The sequence below is a fragment of the Dipodomys spectabilis genome, unplaced genomic scaffold (genome assembly GCF_019054845.1).
Source record: "Dipodomys spectabilis isolate Male_0828 unplaced genomic scaffold, ASM1905484v1 ptg000118l, whole genome shotgun sequence".
In the NCBI taxonomy this organism is placed as follows: domain Eukaryota; kingdom Metazoa; phylum Chordata; class Mammalia; order Rodentia; family Heteromyidae; genus Dipodomys; species Dipodomys spectabilis.
In genome coordinates, this window is record NW_024870795.1 from 2,350,925 (window position 1) to 2,357,766 (window position 6,842).

Sequence of the window (6,842 nt, forward strand, 5' to 3'; positions counted from 1 at the left end):
AAAAGTCCTTGAGACTCTTATCGCTAATTAACAAGCACAAAAGTCAAAACTAGAGATGTGGGTCAAATGTTAAGGCATCAGCTATGAGCAAAAAATGCTGAGTGAGAATGAGAGACCATGAGTTCAACCTGCAATACACACACACACACACACACACACACACACACACAGACCTGAAATAAAGCCAAGCCCAGTGGTGGTAGTACATGCTTGTAATCCAAGCTACTTGGAAAGGAGAGGAGGCAGGAGCTAGGCAAAATTAGGGAGACCCTATTTTATAAACAAAGTATGAACAAAAAGACTGAGGATGTGGACCCAATGGTAGAGCACCTGCCTAGCAAGCACAAGGCCCTGGCTTCAATCCTCAGTACTGTAAAAACAAACAAAAAAAAAACCCAGTGGATGGGGTGGGTGGAGCCTCAAAAAGTATGCTCCTGAGGCTGTGGAGTGATTTGTTCCTGCCCCCTGACTAACATCTCCTCACCCACCCTACCAGAGGAGCGGCATCTGGGTTCCCGCTCACCCAACGTAGGCGCTTCCTAGAGACTAACTTCACCAGACCAAAGACATGTCTTTTCCATTGAGCCCACCTCTTGTCCTTAAGCCAGCCTGGGTCCAGCCCGGGGTGATGTCCCTCTTGTCCCTTACCAGCCCCCCCCATCCTAATTCCACCCTAGCCAGAAGGCAGGCTTCTGGTATGTCCCCCAACCCCCTTCTGCCAGCTTCAGCTGATCCTCTGCCTTTACCTAGTGCCCACAGAGCGGTATTTGCGTCCACCCCACCCAGAAAACAGCTGCCTGCTCCTCTCCGCCTGCAGCCCCCTCCAGCTGCCCTTGTCCTTAGAATCCGACATGGATGAAACATTCAGACTTTAGCCTCTTCCCTTCCCGGCCAATGCCACCCCTCTCCTCTTCCCTCCCCCCCCAATAAGAGATAATGCCAACAACCACCCTTTTTCTCCCCCACCCTTGAAAGAGAAGAGATCATGGATAGTTGACCCTACAGATGTGTCCTTCCTCTCCTGGCTGGCAGGTCCCTTTCTGCCCCCCAGAACCCATTCCCATTCCCTTCTCACTCTGTCTTCTGGGAGGTAGATGGCATAGACCTCTCAGCACTCCCCTGGGAATCTCTTCATGTTGCCACCTCATACTGGTGGCCATGTCATAGAATCATAGAATCCTACAGGAGGGAGGGGCTTCCAGGGTCACCCAGGCCAGCAGCCCAGCTCCCTCCCCTCCCCCCATCCCCAAGGCCTCAGAGCCAAAGCCACTGGTAAGTCTGCCAGGACAGATGGGCCCTAATTTTGAACCAAGGCTGGGGTGGCGTGTTTCCAGTCTTCCTTGTTGTTTTTCTTGTGTTTAATTGTGCTGTGAGCCAGGGAGTTTTATGCTAGCTCAAACATGACTCTAACTTGCTGTGGTCAGCATTGTCAATTTACAAAACTTTTTTCTTCTTCCCTTTATTTGTGTGTGTGTGTGTGTGTGTAAGTAGTACTAAGGATTGAACTCAATGTCTTAAGCTTGCTAAAAAGGAGCTCAACTGCATTCTTAGTACTTTTTTTTTTTTTAATGCCAGTCCTGGGGCTTGTACTCGGCCTGGGCCCTGTCCCTGAGCTTTTTTACTCAAGGCTAGCACTCTACCTTTTGAGCCATAGCTCCACTTTCAGCTTTTTTGGCAGTTAATTGGAGATAAGAGGCTCACAGACTTCTGCCTCTGCTGGCTTCAAACCACAATCTTCAGATCTCAGCTTCCTGAGTGGCTAGGATTACAGGTGTGAGCCACTGGGACCTAGCTCTTTCAAGCTTTTTTTGTTCAAAGTTGGCACTATACCACTTGGGCCATACCTTCACGTCTAGCTTTTTGATGGTTAACTGGAGAGAAGACTTTGGTGAACTTTTCTCCCCAGGCTGGCTTCAAACCTCTATCTTCAGACCTCAGCCTCCTGAGTAGCTGGGATTACAGGTGTGAGCCACCACTGCCTGGCTCTACCTGTCTTTGTTTTAGGATAGTACCCTCCAATTTGGGTTTACCTGATGTTTCCTAATGACCAGTGCAGGATGACAACCCCCCCCCCCATATAAGGGGCTCCTCCAGTTGAAGCCCTCTGCAGTCATTGAGAGTCAAGGGCATGGAGGTGTCACAGTGGCTGGGCGGGGAGAGGAGAGAAAGAATGGAGGGGCTCTCCCTGGGAGACAGAGCAGCATACTGAGTGAACAAGAAAGGTGGTATTCACAGCCAGGGCTTGGTTCAGCTCTGGGCTGGGGGCCGTGCAGGCAGGCAGGCAGGCAGGCAGCCAGTCAGAGGGTTGGGCCTCTGGACTGTTTGTCCTGACAGTACCCAGGCATCGAGATCACTAGCCATTTCTGGCCTGGGCACTAAGAGCTACTGGAAATAGCTCCAGAACAATTATTTCGGGAGGAATGTGCTATTTCTCCATCTTCCCAGAAAGCCAAGCGGTGTCCCAATAAGTCATGAAAGTCTCTCTCTTGCCTTTGCACTCCAGGCCCTTCCCCCAGGCCCATTGGGGTCCAGCTGACTCCCAGTGTGGGGCCACAGGAGGGGTGGGATATGAAGAAGCTATCTGTTCATCCTCATGGCCTGGCTTCCCCTGAGAAGCTGACACAGATAGACCACCTACAGTGTGCCCGAACCTGCCTGATAGCATGGGCGCACTTTCATTTAATCCTCATCTCCCCCCTTAGAGGTGGATCTTGTATTTTCTTCATTTCCTTCCTTCCTTTCTTTCTTTTTCTTTCTTTCTTTCTTTCTTTCTTCTTTCTTTCTCTTTCTTTCTTTCTTTCTCTCTCCCTCCCTTCCTTCCTTCCTTTCCTTCTTTTTCTTTTCTCCCCTTCCTTCCTTCCTTTCCTCCCTCCCTCCCTCCCCCCTCTCTTTCTTTTCTTTCTTTCTTTTTCTTTCTCTTTCTTTCTTTCTTTCTTTCTTTCTTTCTTTCTTTCTTTCTTTCTTTCTTTCTTTCTTTCTTTCTTTCTTTCTTTCTTTCTTTCTTTCTTTCTTTTCTTTCTTTCTTTCCTAGTACTGGGGCTTAAACTCAGGGCCTGAGTGCTATCCCTGAGGTTTTTTTTTTACTGAAGACTGGTATTCCACCCATTGAGCCACGCCTTTCTTGGTTTTTTGTTGGTTAATTGAAAATAAAGGGTTTCACAGACTTTTCTGCCCCCGGTGGGTTTGAACAGGATCCTCAGATCTTAATCTCCTCAGTAGCTAGAATTAGAAACAAGAACCACCAGCACTCAACTTAGTATTTTATTTTCTAGGTAAAGTCATAGGAGTCTTAGAGATTTACCAAAAACAGACCCAGCAGGCCAGAGTTCAAATTCTACTTTCTGAGCTGGGCTCCAGTGGCTCATGCCTGTAGTCCTGGCTACTTAGGAGGCTGAGATGTGAGAATGGTGGTTCAAAGCCAGCTCAGGCAGGAAAATGTAAGATTCTCTTCTCCACTAAACCATCAGAAAAGCCAGAAGTAAAACTGTGGTTCAAGTGATAAAGCACTAGCCTTGAGCAAAAGAAGCTCAGGGACAACATCCAGGCACTGAGTTCAAACTCCAGGAGCAGCAGAAAAAAAAAATTCAACTTTCTGGACCCAAAATTTACACACTTAAGAGCATGAAGCTAGGGACACAGCCGACCACCCTTCAGTTGAAGCGAAGTCAGCGACAGCACTCTGGGAGAGACAGGAGGGCGGGTAGCTGTAGCAGCCTATACCACTAAGCCCCCTCCCTCCGTATCAGCCACGCCCAGCCACCTCTCCCTCCCTAGCACTGCAGGATAGAGGCTAGGGTCTCAGAATGCCCTGGAGGTGAGGAATTCCCCACCTTGCACAGTCTCCATACACAAGCCCTTTGCTCCTCCTAGGCCACCCCCAACCTTGGCATGACTCCATCCGCAAACCAGCTGCCAATCTGGCATTGGAAACATCATCTTTGTGTCTCCTGCTCTCTCCCTCCTCACCTGACTCTCTCTCTGCCTGCCCTACCAAAAACCTTCCCCTTTCCTGTGCCTCACCAAGACCATCCCAGTCGCTCCCCTGACCCAAGTACAGAACTTAAGGGCATCGCCTTCTCCCTTCCCCCCCTTCCCCCCCCCCCCCCCAGTGACCTTCTCCAAATACCAGAGGACCCTATGCCATTAACACATATGCTGCTGGTTACCTCCCCCACCCCCCTGCTTGCTGTGCAGTTTCTCCCCTCCCCTGGGATGAGGGGAGGCATGTTTCCTGTGTCTTTGGCTTTTGGAAAGCATCATGGGGGAGCAAGCCCAGCTCAGCAGTCATGTGTGTGCATGTGACATCCAGATCAGTCCAGGGGACAGCTAATGCCAAGCGCCATTGACAGCTGTTCCCCTTGATAGAAGGGGTGAGATTGACTGGAATACATTGTATACAGATGTAGAAATGTACAAACCCCCCCCCCCCACTTCCAGGCATTGTACAACTTGTGTATGCTAATAAAACCAATGAATAATAATAACAACAACAAAAAAAAAAAACAGAAAAAAACAAGAATGCTGCTCTCCCAATTTACCTGAAGACCATCTGTGCCCAGCCTTGGGCAACTACCTGCAGGGTGACTCACCTCAGCCCTCATGAGTTGAAATCTCTCCTGGGCTTGGATTCTTCTGTCCCAACCATCCAGGGTACCATGAGTCATGCACCCTAATGTAGTCCCCACACACACCTGGAGGATAAAGGCCCCCCACTCTCACCTGCTGCTAAATCCAGTGCTTCCCCAAGTTCAGGAGAGCAAGGACAGGCCAGGACAGATCTGAGCTCAGCGGCTCTGGAGCAGGTGGGGCTTGGCTAGAGCCCCAGCCAGCCAGAGCTCCCTCTTGCCAAGTTGGCTTTTGAGGTAGAACAGCCAATCTGGAGGGGACAGGAGGCCCCAGAAAGGGCCTGGGGATCCCCTGTAAGGGAAAAATAGTCACATATAGGTTTCTGTGCAAACTTGCTGAGAAAAGACAGCACCTGTGCCAGGTAGGACAATGGGTCACTGGTTTGGTACTGTGAATAGAGGTAGGCAGTTGAGTGTCTCCATACCTTAGTCTCCTATTCTATAAATGAGGACAAGGAGGGGTCTCAGAAAACAATGCACAGCTTTCCATGACTGCTCACATTTAACGAATGGTCCACAGTCCAGGCCCAGTTCTGATGGTTTTACCTGCATATGTACAAACTGCTGCAGTGGTGTGCAGGAGTCAGATACAGCCATAGTTCAATATTCCAGAATCTGGAATATTGAACCATCGGTAATGGGCTGGGCATGGTGGCACATGCTGTTAACCCAGAACTTGGCAACTGAGACATGAGGATCAATCATAAGTTTGAGGACAGCCTGAGATCTATAGGAGACTCTGTCTCAAAAGAAATAAATAAGTACAGCAGGTGCCAGTGGCTCATGACTGTGATCCTAGTTACTCAGGAAGCGTAGATCTGAGGATCTCAGTTCAAAAGCCAGCCTGGCAGGAAAGTCTGAAAGACACTTATTTCCAACTAACTATTACATAGTCAAAGTGGAGCTGTGACTTGAGTGATGGAGTGTCAGCATTGAGCAAAAACAAAAACAAAAAACAAAAAATACTAAGAAATAACACCTACCCTCTGAGTTTAAGCTCCAGTACTAGCACACACACACAAAAAAATTTTATTAAGCAGGGCTAGGAATGTGGCTTAGTGGTAAAGTGCCTGCCTAGCTAGCATGCATGCAGCCCTGGGTTCAATTCCTCAATACCACATAAACAGAAAACGCAGGAAGTAGAGCTGTGGCTCAAGTGACAGAGCACTAGCCTTGAGCAAAAGATGCTCAAGAGCCGGGCGCTGGTGGCTCACACCTGTAATCCTAGCTACTCAGGAGGCTGAGATCTGAGGATCGCGGTTCAAAGCCAGCCCGGGCAGGAGAGACCGTGAGACTCCTATCTCCAATAAACCACCAGAAAACCGGAAGTGGCGTTGTAGCTCAAGTGGTAGAGCGCTCGCCTTGAGCTGAAGAGCTGAGGGACAGCACCCAGGCCCAGAGTTCAAACCCCGCGACCGACCCAAAAAAAAAAAGATGCTCAAGAACAGTGCCTAGACTCTAAGTTCAAGCCCAAGGACTGGCAATAAATAAATAAATAAATAAAATTAAGCTGACTGCAATGAGCTAGCAGGCTAAAGAAGGAAGATGGTGGTAAAGTCGCCTGTTACCCAGGAGGAAATCAAGGAGGCTGAGAAGCCAATCGATCGTGAGAAGATGTGCCACTGCTGCTTCTGTGGGTCTTCACCAACAACAACGGCCACCACCACTGTCATGGACAGTTCCCCCGTGGAAATGTGCTGTCCAGCAAGCTGTAGATCTATACCTGGATGGATGCAACCTTGAAAGAACTGACTAGGTTAGTGAAAGAAGTCTACCCAGAAGCTAGAAAGAAGGGTATACACTTCAATCTTTCAATTGTTTTTATGGATCTTAAAAGACCTGGCTATCGAGTGAAGGAGATTGGCAGCACCATGTCTGGCAGACAGGGGACAGACAACTTCATGACATTTCAGTCCCAGAAACTCCAGATAGGCGATAATTTAGACATAGCCATTACCCCTCCCAACCGAGCACCGCCTCCTTCAGGGTGAATGAGACCTTACTTTCTTGAATTTATTTTTCAGCCACATATGTAAAATAAGATACTTAGATACTTCTTCCTCCCCTGATTTTTGCCATGAAGCCTTTAAATTCTTTTTTTTTTTTTTTTGGTTGTTGGTGTTGTTGGTCGTGGGGCCTGAACTCTGGGCCTGGGCGCTGTCCCTCAGCTCTTCATCTCAAGGCTAGCGCTCTACCACTTGAGCCACAGTACTACTT

The 6,842-nt window shown here is 48.8% G+C and overlaps 1 pseudogene; it reads left to right on the forward strand.

Annotated features, from left to right (window-relative positions):
- The first annotated feature begins 6,155 nt into the window (after positions 1 to 6,155).
- On the forward strand, positions 6,156 to 6,628 carry LOC122115158 (annotated as a pseudogene).
- The last annotated feature ends 214 nt before the right edge of the window (positions 6,629 to 6,842 follow it).